Genomic DNA, 22,570 nt, shown 5'->3' on the forward strand with positions numbered 1-22,570 from the left:
TTTGCCAGGACCAATTTATGGGAGTGTTTAGGTTTGGTACTTTATTTATTTCTAAAACTTAGTGCAGAATTTCTACTGTTTGACATTTTTCCCTTTAGTTCTCACTATTTGCTTTCCCAATTCTATTCATTTTAACATATCACCTTTATACTTAATAATGTCTTGATCTAGTTGTCTTTGTGGTCTTCATTCTTTACTCTTGCCTTTTAAAGTTTTACGTAGTAAATCCTGAGCCCTACTTATATTGTCCTTGAATAATACATATATTTTAGTTTTATAGCTTAAGTAAATAATTCAATATTCGGAAATTCCCGTATTATTAGTATTTCCTTGAAAATAATCGAAACTGGGGTTTTCATAATTGTTAAGGCATTATTAAAAAACTGTGAATAAAAATTTTAAGATATAAATGAGGAAATTTAATATAGTATAATTGTCTTCATTTTTAGCAAATAGCCCTGTCCCTGAAATTTTATTTTAGACTAATAAACCACCTAGATTATACCAAATTATTTATTAAATTTCATGAAAGTCAGAGCCTCAGAATACCTATAAATTTTTTTCAGGATGAAATATATATACAAAAATATTTCAGTATGATCTTTGGTGAGGCTGGGGATTAGGTTATGTTTACAATTAGGTAAGTTTCTGAAAACTAAACTTAAGGACTATGACTGGATTTGATTTCAAACAATCCCTCCATAGCATATGCATTGGTTGCTATGCAACACAATTTAATATCAACACATGATGCCAAGTGATTTTTGCATACTGTAATTGGCTCGTATTTGCTGCTTAAAAATTGTGAAGAGAATGTGGTTACTTAAATTGAAATGGCTATGTTAAAAATGCTAATTTTTACAATTAAAAAAACTATAACACAAAACCTACATCTTAAAACTGAAGGAAAAAACTGCCTTCTGTGATGATAAATGTACAACAGTCTGGAAAGTTTTTCTTCCACCCTTTGGGACAGCATTGAACATACTGAAATAACTTTTTATGCTGGTCTACTCACCTAGCTTCTCTGATGAGTTGCCTGTGGAAAGCCTAGATAGAGGCTGAGCTCAATTAGTGTAATTTATGTATCCTTGGACGTCAATCATTCCTGTTGAGAGGTGGGACTTGTAAGCTCTCAGTGCATTAATTAAGAGCTCATCTCAGCAGAGCCATCTTTCTACCTAAGGACCAAAAAGAAAGTTTTAATTAGATTTTTAAAAGCGTATGTCATATATAAAAGCAAGTATAGTTCTTCAGTTGGTATGTGAGGCAACAACTGGAAGGGAATATTTCACACAATACTAAGGGCACCAGTTTTCAATCATCTGTGACCTTCTAAGGTGGGAGCATCAATCTCCAATGTTGGTTTCAGTCCTTGGACCATCACTTCATGGAAATAACTAAAGTTTTGACTATGTTGTTTCATTGTCAACATAATTATTGAACCCCTGTCTAATTATTGATGCAGAACTGATTCTGATCAAGTGCAATTATAACATTGAAGACAGACAGTATTTTCCTCTGATGACTGGCTTTTTGTTCCAGGCTAGCTCCTGACTCAATATGCAATGGCAATACAATGCAAGTTCAGCAAAAGGGAGTGAGGGAACTTGCACAACACATCAATTTCATTGGTTCAGTGATGGAATGAGTGTGCTGTTGCTGGCCAACCTGAAAATATAGGGACTCGAGAGAGGCCAAAACTAGCTAGGCTCACTCGTATCAGCTGCTTGAAAGGGGCTGTTCTCCTGGAATGGCTTGTGTGAGGCCATCAAACATACTTCTTAGGGTTCACTTGGGAAATAATAGATACATTATTGATTAAAATATTTATAAATTAAGAGAGGGAAGCAAATTTTAAAAGCTAGTTCAGATTCTAGAAGGGAAATATATCCCCTAATAGCTATTAACCCCTCCCCCTCCATAATTAAGGAGGAAGCGTCAGAACTCATGACTGGGAGAAAAAAGAATGAGTTTACCATCGTACAGAAAAAAGCAAAGAGAGAAATCAAAAGAAAAAAAAATACTGAACAGTTGAAACACTGCAATAAGTCCTAGAAATAATACATAAATCACGAAACCTAAACATTCCAAAAGAATCAGGCCTGGAAAACGCAGAGATATATAAAATTTCTGCCTTCAGAAAGATTATATACAATGAAGAAATATAAACCGAGCACAATGAGCACAAAATAAATGATGTAATAATTATGAGGGTGTTTCTAACAGGCAGGATTGGCACAATGAGCAGATGCTTCAGAGAGCAAAGAAAGCTCTGTTAGCTGGCTCAACAGAACAGAGCTTGTGTTTCAGTGTTTCTCACTGCTATTATATTTCATATTTTTTCTAAGGGAGGGTGTTTAGGAAATCTAGTTATAGTATGTACTATAAATTTACCACCTAACTAGCATGCTAGACATGTACTGAATAATAGTAACACACCTAACCAAAAATATAAACAACTATAGGTTTTACAGGTGTATGTCTTGTGCAGGATGCTTCTAAATGATAGTGTGCAATGAAAACATTACTATCAAGACAATTTGTCAGAAGAATAAAGCTGGAAATTGTAACCCATCATTTATTTTAAAGTTCACAAAGATATTTTATAATACTTACTCTACACCTTTCCATCACATGTTTTCCCAACTATGTTGCCTCATTTATTGTGCTGTATAATGTTTATTGTACAACACATATACGTAATAGCACTTCCCAGATACAAGATAGCAATTGTGCTGGTTACACCAATCTTGTGTGCCTGATAACTTTATATAATACAACATCTAACCTGAGTACCATTTCTGTGTCTTTAAATGCATCTTTTTATTTATTTTTAAGCCAGGGTATATTACAAAGTCAAATTACCTCTTGGGAATATTTTACTCAAGGATGTCTGAATGGTAACATTAATATACACAGTTTTCTTCTTTATGATTGTGTGAAATTTGTTTACTTCAGTAATCTCTTTGTTTTCCAAGCAAGGTTTAAGTTATATTAATGGTAGACTGAGGACTGAACATGTTAAAATTAACGGATATTTAGTGCATTTGTTTTCAAAAAAGAAAAGTATCACGGTGTGCCTTTCCATGGGGTGTCAGCTTTTTTTTTCTGAAGAAGTGACAGTTTTTCTTGTAATCTGAAGGCTCCTTCCAGTGACATTGGCCATCATCACTGTGCTATACACTCCTTGTCAGTTCCTAAGGGATGTGTGTCTTGATCAAGAGCATGGCAGAAGGAATAGGCTTTGGAACAGGCAGTAAAACTGTGTGCATTTAGCCAAAGATACTGATTTTTTTACTCCTTATTGTAGCTTCAAAAGAACCCAACTTTAGGACTGGAGGATAAAAATAAGCTTTTTCCTGAATAAAAATTTCCTTGTTTTTCCATGTGAACTTTCTCAACTGAAAGATCAGCTAAGCAGAGGCCAGCTCAAAGGTGATATCTGGAATAAGGTATCCAGACCAGACCTTGTCATTTGCTCTGGATTTGGGCTGCAGTGGTGCCATGGCATTCCAAAGAAGACCCTTGGTATGTATGTGTTTGGAGAAGGACAGCTGTTGGGAGACCTGAGTACATCATCTGCTCCACTCCTATTATAGGGAATCCCACCATTTTTCAAAGATTCTCAGAGTTTGTGATCTACCAGATCCATGCCTTACCCAAACCTCTCATCTCCCCAGAAAGGGCTTCTGTGTTACCAGCTATATGCTTCTATTCTTTTCCCTTCTAGCAGCCAAGATGGCAGCTGCAGTGCAAGAAAGTACACGGCCCCGTTTCTTCTCCTATGGTTTTCATGAGCCTCCCCAAGTTCCTGACAATATGGCAGGGGTCATTGTTTTACACACACACACACACACACACACACACACACACACACACATCAATTCGATAACTGGGGGATGATAAAAAGGTGAGCACTCATAGTGATGTTACAGAAGCTCCATTGGTTTCAATTCAAATATTAATTTATTCACTATTTAAGAACAGTGTCGTTGGAGTTGGTATTATTTTTAAATTGTACTTGAGTGTAAATGTTCACATGAAGCTATGTGGTTCTGGAAAAGGAGGACTTAAGGTACATCTACTAAAAGAACAGTTTTTACCAGGTGGACCAGTAAATTCTTTTGAACATTTAGCAAACTCAATCAGTGAAATCAGTCAAGTCAGTACATCGTAAGTTGCCACACTTCTATACTCATGGGACTTGTTTCTAAAGGCAAACTATAATGAAGCTGTAGATACGATGGCCCACTTATTATTTTGTCTTACCACGGGAGATAAAGTGTGAAAGGGTCGGTTTATTTTCTGACCTCCTCTACTCTTCTTGAGAAATTATATTAGAACAAATAGAAATTCCTTTTTAGATTGTATCATGAGAAAATATATAGACATTGATTAGAACACTAGGTTCAAAACTACATGTCATGTTAGTAGCATACTGGGACTTCTGGAGTCTTTAAATTACAAAAACAGCAACTTTGAGTTTATTTTATAGTTCACACTGGCAATTGGGAAATGCATTATCAAAGACTTTCATAGTTCTATTAATGAGGCCCCACATAAAACCTTTACAGATACTAATCAATCTAGTAATGACAAAGACTAACCAAGTCTAGTGTGTGAGACTGCACAGGTTTGAGGAAAAAGACTGAGTTGGTGCTCTACAAAATCGACTTGTTTAGATAGGTTTTTTCCTAAGCCTTAGCTGTGTGGGCTATCAGTCTTTTACCTTTGACATTTTATTATTTAGTTTTAATGCTGAAATATTGCATTGTACATGAGCCTAGAGGTTTTCTGCTTTGATTTGTTTATAAATCAGAATAATAAATAAACAATGATTTAGTTCAGTATTGACGTCAGTATTGTCATAAGTTTCATATTTTTTAAACCTTTCCCAGTCTGACTGAGAAAAAATGATTAATTTCTGGTTACTTTCTTGATAGTTACTATTAGGGGGAGAACAGTTTTCAAGTATTATGGGCATTAGGTTATGCAAGTGATGTCAACTAAGAACTACTTGGATTGAACGTTTCAAATACCAAATTGTTTTCCTTTAACTCTTCTACAAGTTTAATGCAAGTTTAATAACAATGGAGGGGCCAATAATTAATGTGTACTATTAAGAACATGTTCTAATGTTATTTTTGAATTAGAGATCAATCCCTCAGAATACAAGTTTGGCACCTTGTGAAACTATTCAAACATTTCTCAGGTGAAGCCACAGTGGTAAAAATAACAGTAGGGGGAAATCTACATCTATTTATTTAAATACTTTTTTTACCATACCCAACTTTTTACATTTTCATGTTGATTCCATATATGGGCATATTAACATATATTACCCATATCTGTAATTGCATCTTTATTAATTTAAATGTTTTTTCTTTTAAAGAAGATTGACATAGAGAAATTAATATTCAACAAGTATTAAATATTTGCAAATAATCTTGTAAATGTTGTGACATTTGGAAAGCTTACTTTTATCAGGCTATTTCCTAAAGATCCTGCAGAAACTATACACAGCTTATTCTAAAAAAAGTTTTTGGTTATTCTATAGTCCATTTCCACTCTCTGCCAACAGTTAATACTCATATCTTCATTCTCCTATTCTCAGTAATTCAAAGAAAGGAGAGAAGTAACAGGGATATATTTTTTTTAAGTGATCTGGAAAATCTTGAGACTTAGGGTGATATATAACCAGTTATACTTTCATATAAAATATGAATCACTTTGAAAATTGGTCTCCTGCAGTCAACATCAGCTAAACAACAAATCTATATCTATATAGATAGAGAGAGATAGATGATATAGATATAAGTACAGATATAGATATAGCTATCCATATAGAGACAGATATCTACATATATATATATATATATATATATATCTGTATATCTATATCTATATATACATATATACCGTGTTTCATATATCTGTATATCTATATCTATATATACATATATACCATGTTTCCCCAAAAATAAGACCTAGACAGACAATCAGCTCTAATGCGTCTTTCAGAGCAAAAATTAATATAAGACCCGGTCTTATTTTACAATAAGACCGGGTCTTATATAATGTAATGTAATCTTATTGTAAAATAAGACCGGGTCTTATATTAATTTTTGCTCTGAGAGATGCATTTGAGCTGATTATCCGGCTAGGTCTTATTTTTGAGGAGATATATTATATATAAACATATTTATATTTAATATAGCTCCAAGTAAAAAGTATTCAACTTTTTTCACTGTTACTGCTAAGAAATATGTGTACATGGTAGTAATCTTGGGTGGTATAAATGAGACTTGATTGGTTCATTCACACATGTTTTTAGTCAACAAAATTTTATTGAACCCCAGACAAGTGCCAATCATTATGCTGTGTTCTGGGGATAAAAATATGAGCAAAACAGCTGAGGATCCTGCCTTCATGAAGCGTCCATTTTAGAAGACATATATACCGGTTACTTAAGACCGCCCTCAATACATTATCACAGTGTCCATCCACATTTATCTATTTTATGTGCCATGACATCATGATACAATTATCAATTTGGTGATTTTCGCTTTCCAAAACATTTGAAAACATACTTTGTGTTGAAGTCTGATTTGCCACATAAGATGATTAAAAATGCAATTCTAAATTACTTCGAGGCATTCAGTATAAAGGGAAATATTCAAAGATACGTTTACGACTTAATAATTAAATCTACTGAATATGCCTGCTGGGACCTTCTGCAATAATAAAATAAAATAGCAGGTTCCAAGCCGCAAACAAAGAACTTTTCGTTTCAAAGATATGAGTCACAGCATATTAGTATTTAATAGATTTTTGCATTTTTAAAATGCATAATACCATAATTTCATGGTAAGGAGTCTTGAATAATTATTCAAGTACAATCCAAAAGGTTCTGGAAAGCAAAGAATGGGAAGTAAATACTCAACAACATAACGAATACAAGGGACTCCAAGTGCCTAAAACAGTGAGATAACGCTTTGATCTCAATTCTGGAGCCTGACTTTTCCCCACCCCTATGTCTCATACTAAGATACTCAGTCTTCTTCCTTCTACTGAAAAGTTCAGAGCTGGTAACAACATCCAATAATTATAAGTGATACCTACAAGACGAAATGGCTGGCTGGGTACAATATCAATGTTGACCAACAGACCTCAAAGTACTCAAGTTTTATTGGAAGTTAAAAACAGAAGAGCATAAGAATATGCATGAATGAGCAACTTCTCTTGAGACTCAGTGAATTCAGTCACCCTTTCCTTGATAAAATTATCACAGAAAACTACCACTGGTCTATAGAGATAAGCAACAGCTAGGATTGTAAAGATTATATACTTTATACTTTCCAAACATTTGAAAAATATAGCCTAAATTGATTGTAGAGAAGATTTTGGAATACAACTTCATTTTAAGGTCAGATTTTAACTTCAATAGATTTCAGAAGATTAGACTGTATTATACATTTATACTCATTTATATCAATCAACATTATTTCTCTATCTTCATAAGTCAAAGAAAAACAATGTTCTGTCTTTTCTCCTTGGTAATAACTGTAACTTGGAAAAATTATGTAATGATTTTAATTCCAGAGGTCTAAGGACAAAAATGCAACTCCCACTCTTCCTCTGCATTCTCTGGCCACATAAAATCATAACACTTTAGAGTACTCTCAGAACAGTTAGGCGATTCTAATTTGTGTCCATTCTCCTCCTTCATTTCCTTCTCAATAAATAATGGATAAAGCAACAACGGGTCTTTGCTGACTTTTTAATTCTTCTAATATACAAAAATTATCTCTTAGAAATAAATTAATGTCTATACAATAGTCTGCAAATGGCTCGAAAGTAATTTGGTGGTTCTTAAAATGCTCCATGTGTTGTATTTTATTTTGAGCCAATTAATCACTCCACTTATCTCCTCTATCCCCATATTCTTTTCACCCTCTCCCCACCTCAAAACACAAGCTTCTGTCACACTGAGGCAGAAACTCATTCCATTGTTTTTCCCCTATTTTTTTCGTTGGCTATCCAATTTTTATTAATAGGAACTAACTGACATGTCAATAGTACAAATGAAAATATTATGCAAATCTCAAATGGAAAGCTCTTTTTACTGAAAACACAATTGATAACTATGTAAATATAATAACTGTACTAATTACACCCTACCTGATATGAAAAAGGTACTCTGGGTAAGTTATTTTAAAAATAATAGCTGCTTAGCTGTGTAATAATCATTGTACTCTTGTTTTATCGTTTTTTGTTTGTTTGTTTGTTTGCAATCTCAGGAAAAAATGAAGGCATTATACACTTCTGTACATTTAAAAACTGTCATAGGAAATAAAACCAAAATAACCTGAATTGAGTGAATAGAGGGATGCCTCTCAATGTGTTTAAGTGGATGTGACTTTGTCCTTTCACTAAATGACTTCAGAATTCTGTTTTGGTGTGCTACTCCTCCTGCGGTCGTTACTAAGTTCTAGAGTCATTTCCTGCAAAGGCTGGTTCATGTGCTTCTTTCCTACTATCCATCTCATCTGTTCTGGTCTCCCCGTCTCACTACCCCCCCCCCACCCCGCACCCCAATCCAATAAATTCTCAGTCAGTTGCCATAGTTGCAGGGTTTCCTTCCTCAGATGGTAATTAAAGCAAATTGGAAGAGTAGCTGAGGGAAACCTGACAACTGATTTTGTGCCTGATAAGTAAAATATACGCAGATAATTTTTTCTTAGACTCATATTCTTTTTCCTTTCCATTTAATTTTAGATTCCTTCTGCCTTTGAGGTTTTTATGTAACTTAAAGCTTGATATATACATAAAATACAGTCTGTCCAATCCCATTAATCTTATAAGCTCCTGTAAGTTATAGAACTCATTCTGGTACCAAGAGAAGCAAGACCATTGGCATAATCATTTTCCATGTAAAGTTTATTCCTAATAATATTCATACTGCTTATAACTACTTTGTTGATATATAGTGCAGTAGACTGTAGTAGTTTTACTTTATTTTATTTCACATATATTTGCCTAGTAAAAAGAACTGGGCATACAGTTTCTTTTAATAGGCCACCCATGAAAAATAAAGTCTTGTGACAAAAGCATTAAATTAAATTAAAATCACATAATATCTTGCGTAAAGTAGGCATTAATAAATACTGAATTGAATTGAACCATATAAAATATACTCACTTATTAAAAATGTTTACTCACACATGAAAAGGAATCATTAATATTAAAATGAATCTTTATTAATATTAAAATTTAGGATAGATTCCTATAAATAAGCATATTTGTCTATTTCATAAAATAATATAGAACTTTGAGAGTGTTTATTTGTGCTGTTTTTTTGAGCATGTCTCATGTGGTGTTCCTTTTTTGCCCAGATCACAAAATGGTATAATCTAGGTAAAGAATCAACAGACTCTAAGTTGTGATTCTGACATAGATCATCTGTACAAAAGTGATTTAAATAATCACAAATATTTATCAAATTCATGCCTTTTTCTGGGTGGTCTACAATTCTCAATCTAGAACAGGATTTTTATAATCTTTATACTATCTTCAGAAATGTCCATTTTGCATACTGAAAACTATTGTTGAGGAACTATCAAATAAATACTATTATCACAGATCTTATCTTGTTTAACACATAAATAGAATTTGGCCACATTTTTACTTTGGTGCCTGAATAGTTTTAATCTTACCACTTAATTTTGGGATTGCAATAACCACATGTACAAATCATACTAGAAGCCTCTTGAAAATGTACCCTGTAATTATTGTATGTGGCCTTCTATACATAACTTTTAAGATTTAGATCTCATTAAACTATAAAAGGTACAAAAACTATCAAAATAGTAAATTTTCTATGAATCCTGAGAGATTATAAAAACAAATCACCAAAAATCTATTGGGGCAGACTGATAATTTTTGCTCTACTTCCTCCAAATTTGTTTTCCCCTTCTGCCTGGGGACACAGCTGTCTAGCAAGAAAATAATGTTCTAACCTCTCTTGGAAGTAGTGTGCCCATGTATTTAAATTCAGGCAAATGGAATGTGAGCATCTCTCCCTGGACATTAACTTTTTTGCTCTTGCCATTGGCTGGAAGATGGATATAGCAGTGACCCTGCTCTGACCACGGAAGAAAATAACACCCTCCTGGGCTTGCATAGCAACAAGGTGGAGGCACTTAGTTCCCTGAATGACCCAATGGAGAAAAGACACCCTGCCAGCCTAGACCAGCAGCTCTGCCATGTCAAAGAGGAATATATCCGGTATTATTTAAAGTACATATTTTGGAGTTTCTCTTGTAATTTAACTTAAACTTTACCTTAATTCATCTGTTAATGACATAGCCACAAAAGTTTCTTCTATAATGTAAAGCAAATAAAAACAACCTGATGGCATTTTCAGACTTCTCTGAAGGATGAACTAGGAGCTTTCATATTTTTAGAGTGCCTTCATGTTAACAGGGCCTTCCCTTCAGCTTCATTCTTTCATTTGTTCTTCACAATAAGGACATGAGGAGGGCAGAGCAGCCATCATGACTTTTGCTTCAGAGTTATCGTGGGAAGCACAGTTAGATAACATAACTCTCCTTTTCTTGTCTAGACAACATCTATGGCTCCTACCTATCTTTTGAGGCCCAGACCAAATGTCACCTCCTCTGGAAATACTCTTTTGACTTTTTCAACTAAAAATAATATCTCCTTCTTCTGAACGCCCATACAATTGTATCTGGACATTAGGAATTCCAGCATTTATTATAATTACAAATATACTTTGCCATTATTAAAATGAAAGGTTCCTCAATGAAGGATTGATAGCTGATTTACTTTGTAGAATTCAGTATTTTGCATATACTGAGTAACATAAATATATGTTGATTATAACAGTGAATTAATTTTATTTTATTAAATTATGAGACAACCCCAATACTTAATGAAATAATATAATATAATAACATATCTTGGATGTAAAAAAAATTAAACTAATTCAGAAGACACATAAAGTAATAATAATAATGATAATAATAATAAAATAATAATAAAGATGATGATTTCTTTTTTGCCATTTAATTTAGGCACAGCTAAATGACATAAATATTAGATGGGAATAGTAATTTCTTTTAACTTAAACAATTTGATTTCTTTTCAACTGTTTCTAGATAACATTTTTAAAAGGCAAGAGCATGACTCTACTACAAACTTCAAGTCCAATTATAGCTAAACACATAAAGATCCGATTGAATAGAATTTGGTGGGAAATTCATAAGCAATTTTAAAAATCATGTCTGATATTTATTCAGTGGATATCTTAATTACTAGGTTTTATAAGATCAAATCATGTGTCACCTACCAAATTAAGTCATAGTAGACTCTTCATTGATTCTAAAGTTAACTTTAGGGCTAGATATCAGATCTGTGAGTTTTCAGATCATCCTTATTAGCTCTGTCCCAGTTTAACATATATACAGAGCCTGCGAAAAAATGTATACAGAGTTTAAGAAAGGAAAACACTGTATTAAAATTGTAATACTCAATATATGCTAATGAACAAAAGATGACTACAAGTCATAAGTACACATTTTTTGGCACCCCTGGCATATATATATGTATATATATTTAACTTATCCATAATACTTAAAAGTTTGGGAACTAGAAAGACGAGTCCCAAATAGGCCTAATAATACAAAAATGGATTTTACAAGTGTATTCTCAATTTTCAAGTGCTCTTATTTGAACTTTAATCTAGTAAATCTGACTTGATTAATAAATTATGGTAAGTATTTTCTCTAATATTCTAAATGCTACTTTCCACTGAAGCTAAAAAAATCATGTTCTTAAATAGATTATGTGAATTAGGAAGTATTACCTTATTGATACTTGATACCTTATTGAAATTTTGATTCTTTGGAAACTAGAAGAGCACGAATTTGACATTCAATAGCAATATTTCATGGCCATGTGAATTTGTGTAAGTTACTTAACCTCTCTGGGCTGCAGTTTCTATATCTTTGAAGATTGATGTTACATTACATATATGCAGTGTTAATATAAAGAGTGGATGTACAATTGCACGTAAAATACAAATAATAGGACCTGAAACAGCAGACATTCATTATATATAAAGCCTTCTGATACTTCTACAGTCTGAGGGGAAAAAAAGCTAGTATTCTACTCACTTCACCTCCCCAGAGACCTTAGTGAGTGTACTGCGTTTCCCCGAAAATAAGACCTAGCCAGATAATCAGCTCTAATACATCTTTTGGAGCAAAAATAAATATAAGACCTGGTCTTATCGGGTATAATATAATATAATATCGGGTACAATATAATATAATATCATACAATATAATATATACTGGGTCTTATACAATATAAGACCAGGTCTTACATTAACTTTTGCTCCAAAAGATGCATTAAAGCTGATGGTCCAGCTCGGTATTATTTTCGGGGAAACACGGTACCATAGTGGATGGTTAAAAATTATGCATTTTTTTTTTAATTTTTGAATGAATAAATGTATTTTGTAACTTTTTTATAAAATTTGGTAATTTTGTAAAATAAACTTATATTTCTATAATATATAATTTGAATAAGTAATTTTATTTTGGAATGAATAAGTATTTTAAAAGTTTTTAACTCTCTCTTCTTTCCTTCTTCTTCTTAGCATTTAAACATTAAGTATCAATGTTTTTTTGAAAGGCAAATAAAAACAACTGCAACCCTTCCCCTGAGACTTGACATCAAGATACTAAGCTATCCCCTAGAAGGATCATCATTAAACTACTACGGTACTAGTATTATGATTGAATAACTGATGAATGAAACACACTAGGTAGTATTGAACTAGATCTCAGCCTTTAATAACCATAAACCATCACAAACCAAAGGACAAAGAATGAATCACCTAAAAATCGTTTTGAAAATCTGGCTATTTGAAAAAAGAAAACCAAACAACAACAAAAAGCAGTGCTGGATCCTTACTTTTAAAGTTCAAGTGGATTGAAAAGTTAAATGTAAAAATCCAAATAAAGAAATAAATCAGGTTTCTGGGAAACATGACATGAAAATCGCATGCACACATTTAATATTTTCCTTCCTGACACTGCTTATTTACATCATAAATATAATAATAGGAAGTGAGAGAAGAGAGAATAGCAAAAAAGAATTTTGGAGGCTGAGTAAACAAACCATGAGCGGTAATGGATTTAATAGATGGGATGATACAACCTAAGCTGATAATTGCGCAAGCTGTGAAACAGTCCGAATTTGTCCTGTGCTAGGGTCTCGTTTGGAAATTTATTCTCTGGATTGTAAAACATAGGATTTCTAGACTAAGGTACACCAGGCACATTAGGAAATGGAGTTACTATTCACCGAAGAGAAATTAAAGGACTTTGTATACACTAAATACTGAAATTACTCTCCTCCCCATCCCTTTCTTTGATCCCTGATAACTGGCGTTGCCCACCAGACAGACCAATGATAGAGGATTTTGTGAGGATTCTGACTTGCCCAAGAACTACCAAAATTATCTAATACTAAATAGCAAAAAAAGAAAAAGGCAGCCAGATTTCCCTAAAGTTCAAAGTCAACACAATCCACCTAAATCAGTAGAATTTCCATTTAGTATTAGTCCCTAACTTTTAAATATGAACAATTAAAAGAAGTTTTGGCATAAAAGATGGAGATCAAAACAGATAATCAAGAAAACAAAATCAGTTGCTGTATAGGGGGGAGAAAGTCTTAAAATAATTTCCTCATAGAGATAAGAAAAGATATTTCATCCATGAAACAAAAATAAGATGTTATTAAAAATAAGGTATATTTAGAAAACAAAGAGCTTTTGGATATTAAAAACATGACAGCAGAAATGAAAAAGTCAATACTGGGAAATAAATTTGCGATGATCTGAGATGGAAAATAATCAGTAAAATATTAGAGAACCCGTCAAGAATGTACAACCCCTAGAAAGAAAGAAAAAAGAAAATGGACAAGAATTCCCCATTATTGAGTCAGAAATGGTGAGGGGTTTAGAACTTCACTCTACTTGAAAGCTAACAAGCTGCCTGACAGAGATTTATCAACATAGGTTGACAGAAGACAGAATAGCCCTGCATCAGACATACACATAATTTATCACTCATAGCAAAAGAGTAGCTGGAACAGCATGTTGTGTTGGATCCATTTGCCCCAATCCACACAGGGTGACACAACAAGGGCTGACTTTTAGCTGTGTGTGCAGTGTGGTACACCACTGGAGTGGCGTCCTAAGTTTTACAACTCTGAGCTTTACAGGCTGCTGGCACATCCGTTCACCAACCCCTTCAGAAAGAGATAAATTATTCATTATCCTGAAATGTAAGCAAATACCCCCCAAGAAGAAGTAGAAGGTTTGATCTTTACTACTCTGAAATGTATATGGGGAAGCATGTCTCAACTCTAGATGGATACACCATCTCTAGTTTCCAAGACTGTTTACTACCGTGTTTCCCCAAAAATAAGACCTAGCAGGACCATCATCTCTAATGTGTCTTTTGGAGCAAAAATTAATGTAAGACCCGGTATTATATTATATATTATATTATATTGCATTATATTATATTATATTAGGCCTGGTCTTATATTAAAATAAGACCCGGTCTTATATTATATTAAAATAAGACCGGGTCTTATATGTTAATGTTTGCTCCAAAAGACGCATTAGATCTGATGGTCCGGCTAGGTCTTATTTTCAGGGAAACATGGTAATCAAAAATGTTCTTTGCATAAAATGCTCAGACTGTGCAGGTCCAGGCTCTTAGGAATCTTGGAGAATTGTCTTCCAATCCTCATCAATAAAATAATTCAATAAAATTCCAGAGGCCACTTAACCTGTAGCCCATTAGGTGAATATAGACATGTGACAGGGCATATCACGGAAACTTCAGAACTTGTGGGCAAGCCAAAATTTCAACAAGCTTTCATTTCAGAGAGATAAAAATAGGTCATATAGTCAGAATGACTTTTGACTTCCAACTGCACAATGCCTTCAAAATTCTAAAGGACAAGTATTTCTGAGTGCAACTTCTATACCAGGCTAAACAAACAATCAACTGAGAGTGGAATGAAAATATTTTCAGATAGCCAATGTAAATTTAATGTGGCTCCCATGTTCCTTTCTGATTTAATTACTAGAGAACATATTGTACCAAAAGGAAAGAGAAAAATCAAGAAAATAAATAAATGGATTAAAAGAAACAGAAAATTCCACAGAGAAGAAAGGCATCAAGGAGTTCAAAGGAGGATAACAAATGGAAATTCTCGGAAGACAGCTCCATGCTAGTCATAGTAGACAATGGGTCTGGATTACAGTAATTTGAGAGATTTAAGAGACAATGTGGATTTTCCAACGTGCCCAATATCCTCCTACAAACTTCTAACTTGAGGACAGGTTGCCTGGCTGAGTCTGTTCTGGATTATTTTCTGTACTTTGTCTTGACCATTTGCTGATGATATTTCTGTTCTCCCCTCCATGTCCCTCCGTTTGGGTTAGTTGAATACACATGTTTTACCAAGGCAGGATTAGCTATGACAAAATCCTGAGAGGGGAGGTTAATCATAGTGAGCTCAGAAACAAAAAAAATCCAGAGAAGCTCCCTCACCTGATAGCATTCCCACTGTCTATCTCGCCTAGTTCACCGTGCCCCCCCCCACCCCCCAGATGCATGACACATGGTTAAGTCCCAGGTTGATCAGAATAACCTAAGGCTTTGCCCAATGACTTCCCTAGAGTATGTTCCTGAGTATTCTGCAGCAATGAAAATCATATTTTTCAGGAATATTTAAGACTAAAGAAAAAAACAATCATAATGCAATACAGAGAATAAAGAAAGGAGATGAAAGATTGTGTGCATACTATCATCATGATTTTGTATCTAGGAGTTTCATCTGACCAATATTTATTAATTACTTCCTATGGGTTATGCACTGATCTAGGCTTGTCACACCTCCGCCCACTTTCTCTTCCTCAAAACACTCATTTTCCTTGGATTATATAACACCTGAATCTCCAATTCTATATATATTTTTTTTCCTATATGTCCTCTGAAAATCTGTGGCTTCCCAGAGGTTTTCCATGATCTTCTTTTTCATCTCATGTTACAAACTCTTGAATTCAGGAATTGCATTTGAAGTTGAAAAACAAGACCCAATCCATGCCTTCAGGCATGTCCAGTGGGTCAGCCAGCCCTTTCATTATCATTTAATGAAACAAAGCAATATAAAAATGTGTGATCACAGATGAGAAGCTGGCCAAATTTAGCCTGCAAATTATGGAATAGCTGACCACAATCTCCCATTTATGGGTTTAATTTCCATTGAGGAAAAACCCTAGGCAAACTTCAGATTCACTCTGAATTCAAATCCTAGCTGTATCCCTTACTAGTTGTGTGACCTTGGGCATAGAGTAGGTGCTTATTGAATTAGTCTACGAAACAATGTAGGAAGTAAAAGGTGGTATAGTCAAGAGCTATGGGAGTTTAGAAAACCCGATGGGTGAGATGAGATTCAAACTGAACCTTTGGTGACATGTAAGAATTAGGTAGACTGAGTTTGTGATAGAAAGAGGTGATTTTGAATATGAGGAATGAAGAAAAATTCAGAGACGGCAATAATCCATGGTGTGTGATCTAAAGATAGGCAGATATAGAATTTTCATGCCAGGAAGAAAAAGATATTACATTCCAAAAATCACAGAAAATCTTTGAATGTTTTTTCATAAAAGATTGATACATTGTCTTTGCAAGCTTCTATTTGTCCATGCTCTTACACTCCTCAGTAATTTCTTACAAATATACTTAGAAATACTTAATTGAAGGTAATATTTTACCAGCATTTATGGTAATTATTTCCCTTTAGTTCTTTTATTAAGTAACAGCACAATTTTATGTAGAATGCACAACCCCAATTTTCTCAGCAGTACGTTCTCTGACATATCTTGCAATAAACCAGTATCTGTAAGTTATTCTTCCTGTATAACGAGAGAACACAACTTAGATTTTTGAACATACAATCTTGCACTATTCTCATCTCACATGGTGAAAGTATAGCAAGTAGTTAATCATCTTATTCAGATATATCATCTCTACTTCCTTCATGCACACTGTTTTATTTATTTTTTGCATACAACTGAATTGGCTTTTGTGCCATATATTTCAGTTAGAAGGAATAGATGCACATAGCCACACTCTAGACAGAGATATACCAGAGGCAAACAATACCTCTCTGCAAAGATCACAAGAGATTTATCACAATAAAAGGGGCCAGAAGAATCTGGACATTTCTGGGTTACTGTGCTATTCCCTACTGCTATTCTCTAACCACCTCAGACAGGGTGACAGAAACTATTGTTATAACTTCTGCTGGTGTTGTATTTATACCATATTGGTTTGGCTGCAAGACCTCAGGAAAGGCAGGCACTATAATGTTCTCTTTCAATTTGCACACAGAAACTTTAAGAGTCTATTATCTGGTTTACTTACAGTGCCTATCACCACTGCTAAAAAATAGAAAATGGTACCATCAGGTTGAAAAATAGAATGTCTGTTGTGTAGAGAATAAAGAGATATTTTTTTAAAAATCTCTCCTGGAACATTTCACACCCTGTGAGCATTCACAATTTTCTCTTTGACATTTGTTGTAGGCAAGGAAATAAGACAGAACTCCTCTTGGTGACGTGTCAATAATTATCCGCATTCAACTACTAGAACATTTACATGTTTCTAATGTGGGATTTAGCAAGGAGCCCAACAATGAAAATATCATGTGAGTGATGTTGCCTGCATACATTCTGCTTACTTAGAAGTCAGCAGGCACCCTATAGATTCAAATCTACGCATCCCTTAACACATGGTATATGGTGAGGGATCAAAATCAAATCAAAGCTTTAAGACTCAGTAGCTAAGAGACCAGTACATTCTGTGCTTCTGTTTATTTACCAAAGTTGGCAAGAATACGTGCTAATGATCCCAAACTGAAAGAAATATTATGAGAGGCAGTTACTGTTGGTGAGGTGTGTGTGTTTTTATAGATGGGGGGAGCAGGCGGGGAGCTGAGGTGGAGAAAGGAGATTTCATATGTATTACAAAATGTTTTTATTGGTTTCTACCCCAGCTTTTGATATTTCCCGTTACTTTAATGATCAACTAACTCCAAATAAATCAACTAAACCTGGAGAATATTAATTAACCTTTATTTAGAAATTACTTTTTGTCAGTTCTAAGTACTTTACAACGTTAACTCATTTCATTCCCACAAAGCCTTCAGAATAGATTTTATTTTTATGATTACTATATTATGGTTGATAAAACGAAGGCACATAGAGGTTAAACAAATAGTCCAAGATCACTAATATGTGGTAGAGCTGGGATTCAGACCCAGGAAGTCTGGTTTGAATGTGACTAGACTTAGGCTGGCCAATATGTAGCCACAGCTACGAAGGGCTATTGATCAATTAAAATAAGGCTGACTGGAAATGAGATGCGCTGCAAGTGTAAACTATACAGGACTTCATTTAGTAAGGAATGTAATGATATCTTATCGAGTGTTTAACATCTCATTAAAGTCTTTTGTGTTGATTATATGCTAAAAGGATAATATTTTGGGTATACTGGGTTAAATAAAATATATTATTAAAATTAATTTCAAGTTTCATTTTACTACTTTAATGTAGATCATGGAAAAATTTAAAATCACAGATGTAGCTAACATTATGTTTTGAATGTTGGCTCTGGTCTGGGTTTTGACCACTCGGCAGTACTGCTTTTAAAATCAGAGTGAATGTTAACCGAATCATGAATGCTTCCTTCATTTTATTTTATATTTTATTAATTTAATGCATATGAGTAGTAATATAATTTAAAGGAAAACTTTAAAATCTTCAAGCTTAAAACATGAACTGAATCTTTACATAAAACCACCTAATGAACTAAGTATAGGAACATTAGTTATTTTCATAGGTTATGACCAAATGACAAATGAACACTGAAATTGAACAAGGTCACCAGCATGAGGAATAAATATGACCCAATTATTATCTGCAGGGGCATTAATAAAAACAACCATCATATGGGTAACATGTATTAATGAGCACTTAAAACAAACCAGGCATTGGGCTAAGCCAGTGTCATTGCTAGGGTCTGTACTTTCCACTAGGGGGCATTCTGGAAATTTGTGGGTTTGTTTTTTGGTTGTCCTAATGGTTGATGGGTGCTAGCTCCTGGCATTTAGACAAAAGGTCACAGTGTTACAAGAAGTCTTGAGTCAATCCTGCCCAATGAAGGATGCACTGGATATTCTCATAGATAAAACATTATTTCATAATTATCTCAGCTTAATTGACTAAGTCTAAAATCTTACATAAAAACACAAAATATTTGTTGGTACGGGTTTTAATACGAACTGAGTTTTCCAGGAATGTAGGAATGCAGCTACTATGGTATGGAAATCAAGGAAAGACTGTGCTTTGGTCAGAACTTTACAAAAGTCGTTTACCATTTTAGAAAATCGCATCACTGATGTTATTGCTGCTCTTTGTACTAGAGTTGCAAATTCAGCACACCTGTATTCATACTACGATATTTGCCATATTCAAGATACATAAATGCAAGCATCTGATTACTTCCTATGTCATTTAGATTTGCCAGGCATGACCATTTACATATTGACTACATATTACTTTGTTATAAATTGCTTTCTTTTTATTTTCCCCTTTTTATTGCAGTTAAGGAATTATATTAATTATATATATGTATATATATGTATATATACATATATATAATTAGTTATATATAATTATATTAATTACATATATATTAAAATTATATGGTTAGGTTATATTATGTATAAATTATTTTCCAGAGAGTAAATAGGGTATTATAAAACACTAATTTGAGAAAGGTGATATTGTTCTGGTAAGATTGAAAACTGCTAGGCTACATTCTTTATATGGACTAACTAATATTATCTTCAAAAATGACAAACTCCAGGGAGTAGGTACTATTTTTTTTTTCATTTCTATTTTACAGATAAAGAAACTGAGGCTTAAAGAAATTAAGTATTCAAATTTTTCATGGTCAACATCTGGGATTCAAAAATGGAAAATCTGTATCTCAATCTATGTTTGAACCAGAACAATTGTCTTTTTGTTTTTAACATAAATTAACTCTAAATTTTAAAAAGTGTATTTTAAAATATCCAACTTGAAGATATTTTTTAAATGTTGCCTATTGATAATTTGTTGTTGTTGTTACAGTATTTTTATTCCAAATCTTGAGTAGTCTCCTCTGAAAGCACAGGAAAGCAGACAATTTTGTTATTTGGGAAAGGCTGTCATAATCTTAAAATTCTGAATATATATTATTTAAAAAATAGATTGAAGAATAATGGGATTTTTTTTCCAAAACTGTATAACATAGGTACAATATCTTGACTCTTCAGCTAATAGGAAGTTAAAATATTCGCATACGCATCTAACCTATATCCCAGAATTCCCATTTCTAGGACTCTATCCCAGTGGCATTACATTGAAAAACGATTAAAAGAAGTATACACAAGGCTATCCATTGCAGCGCTATTTGTCGTACCAAAAGATTGGAAACGACTCAAACGTGCACATGAGGGAACTAGTAGAATACACTGTGGTACCTGCTCACAGTAGGAGTAAACTACAGAATGTAACCTTATGTGGAAAAATGAAGTCAAGAATACTATTTAGGGCACTTGTCCTCAAAGTGTGGTCTCCAGTAGTAACAGCAGCAGCATCACCATCACCTGGGAACTTTTCAGAAATGCAAATAATTGGGCATTATCCTAAACCTACTGAATCAGAAACTCTGGGGGTGGGACCCTGCAATCTGTTTCTGCAAGCACCCTCCCCACAGGTGATTTGTTGCATCTGAATTTGAAAGCTGTTGCTATAAAGCATGCTACTATTTATTGTAAAAAGGGAGAGAATACAGACACACGCATATGTAATTATACTATACATATATATACATATATATGTATATATATATATATGTGCTTGTGTGTTTTTAAAAGATAGAAGATTAAATCATTAAACAAATAAGAGGCAATAAAATCATATAAAATGGTTACCTGCAAATGAGGAAAGGATAAAGGCTGAGGGGACATGCACAGCCCTCTCTGAATATACTTTGACATGTATATTTGAATTTGGAATCATGTTAAATACATATAAAAATAAAAATATAAATAAAACAAGTGAACCTATGTATTTAGTGGCTTAGTAAAACAGAATTGTTTCTAGTCACTTTAAAGCACAGTAATTTGTACTCTATTAGAACATAACAAAGTAGATAAAAGTAGCTGCAAAGATACCTTAATTCTTTTCAGTAATCATTTTGTTAGCAATTATATTGATATTACTATTTTTAAACTACAGTAATATTTATATCACTATAGGATCAAGAAAATAATTATGTTAATGTTATTTGGAACTTAGAATTTCATTAAAAGAGAAACAGAAAATCAAATAATTTATGTTAAAAGTGTCATTCTAAATTGAAACTAGCAATATTACCATGAAGTATGATATATGTCCTCTTTTTAAATTGAGATACAATTGTGATAGATTATATTAGGTTTAGTAGTACAACATGATGATTCAGCATTTGTATATATTGTGAAATGTTTACCACAAGCAGTCACCACCATCACCACACAGCTACAAAATTTTTGTCTTGTGATATACGTCCTCTTGAAAACATTTCTTAGTGTTGTCCACTAAAACGCCTAAAAGCCAATGGGCAACCCCCTAAGAATATGTATCCTGAAACACAGCTGTGATCTTAAAATACCGTCTCCCATTAAAAGTCACCGGGAATCCATGAGAAATAATAGAATACAGGTCTGGGGCAGAAAATGTACTAGGTAAGTCTAGTCATCATGTCATACCAGAAGGCAAGGAAGCTATCAAAGACTACAGCAGTAATGTCCCAGCCAAGGGACCCAGCCAAACTGCAGGTATTTTTTTTTTAAATATCTTTAAACAATATTTTAAATAAAAATATCTTTAAATAATATTTTTTAAATATCTCAGAGGTTTCCACTGAGTTGAGATGGGACATTTTGAATAAGTATAAAAAAACAAGTAAATCAAAACACATTAAATATACACCGGGGGTGCCCCAAAATGTGCACATTTTAAGAGATGTTATCTCTGTATTACTTTTCAAAGTTGAATTACAGTAGTGATGTGTAGTATGACGTTCGCTCAAAAGCTGGTGTTAATCAAATGAATTCTAGCATCATTCATTGTATTACAATTTTAATACAGTTTTTCCTTTCTTAAAATGTGTGTACATTTTTTTGGGCACCCTCTGTTTTAGAATCCATTAATTCACAATTATATATAAAAAGAAAAAAAAAAAAAGAACAAACACAAAAAAACTTCATTGGTCATCTCCAGAGTTAGGAGAAATTTATCTTAAATATTTTTTAAACTAAAGGAAAAAGCCTAGCATTTAATCTGTGTTTTCTGAACTAT

General features: G+C 33.4%; 1 protein-coding gene across 13 annotated transcripts in view; it reads right to left on the bottom strand.

Moving 5' to 3' along the window:
* The window catches only part of TENM3 (teneurin transmembrane protein 3), a 2,352,866-nt gene that overhangs the window by 934,685 nt on the left and 1,395,611 nt on the right, over positions 1 to 22,570 (bottom strand). For all 13 annotated transcript variants that reach the window (XM_074329882.1, XM_074329881.1, XM_074329880.1 and 10 more), the window contains exon 5: positions 1,019 to 1,181. The gene's annotated coding sequence lies outside the window, so the exon portion shown is untranslated. The remainder of the gene's footprint in view (positions 1 to 1,018; positions 1,182 to 22,570) is intronic.

This window comes from Rhinolophus sinicus, linkage group LG04, assembly GCF_036562045.2.
Source record: "Rhinolophus sinicus isolate RSC01 linkage group LG04, ASM3656204v1, whole genome shotgun sequence".
Classification (NCBI taxonomy): Eukaryota; Metazoa; Chordata; class Mammalia; order Chiroptera; family Rhinolophidae; genus Rhinolophus; species Rhinolophus sinicus.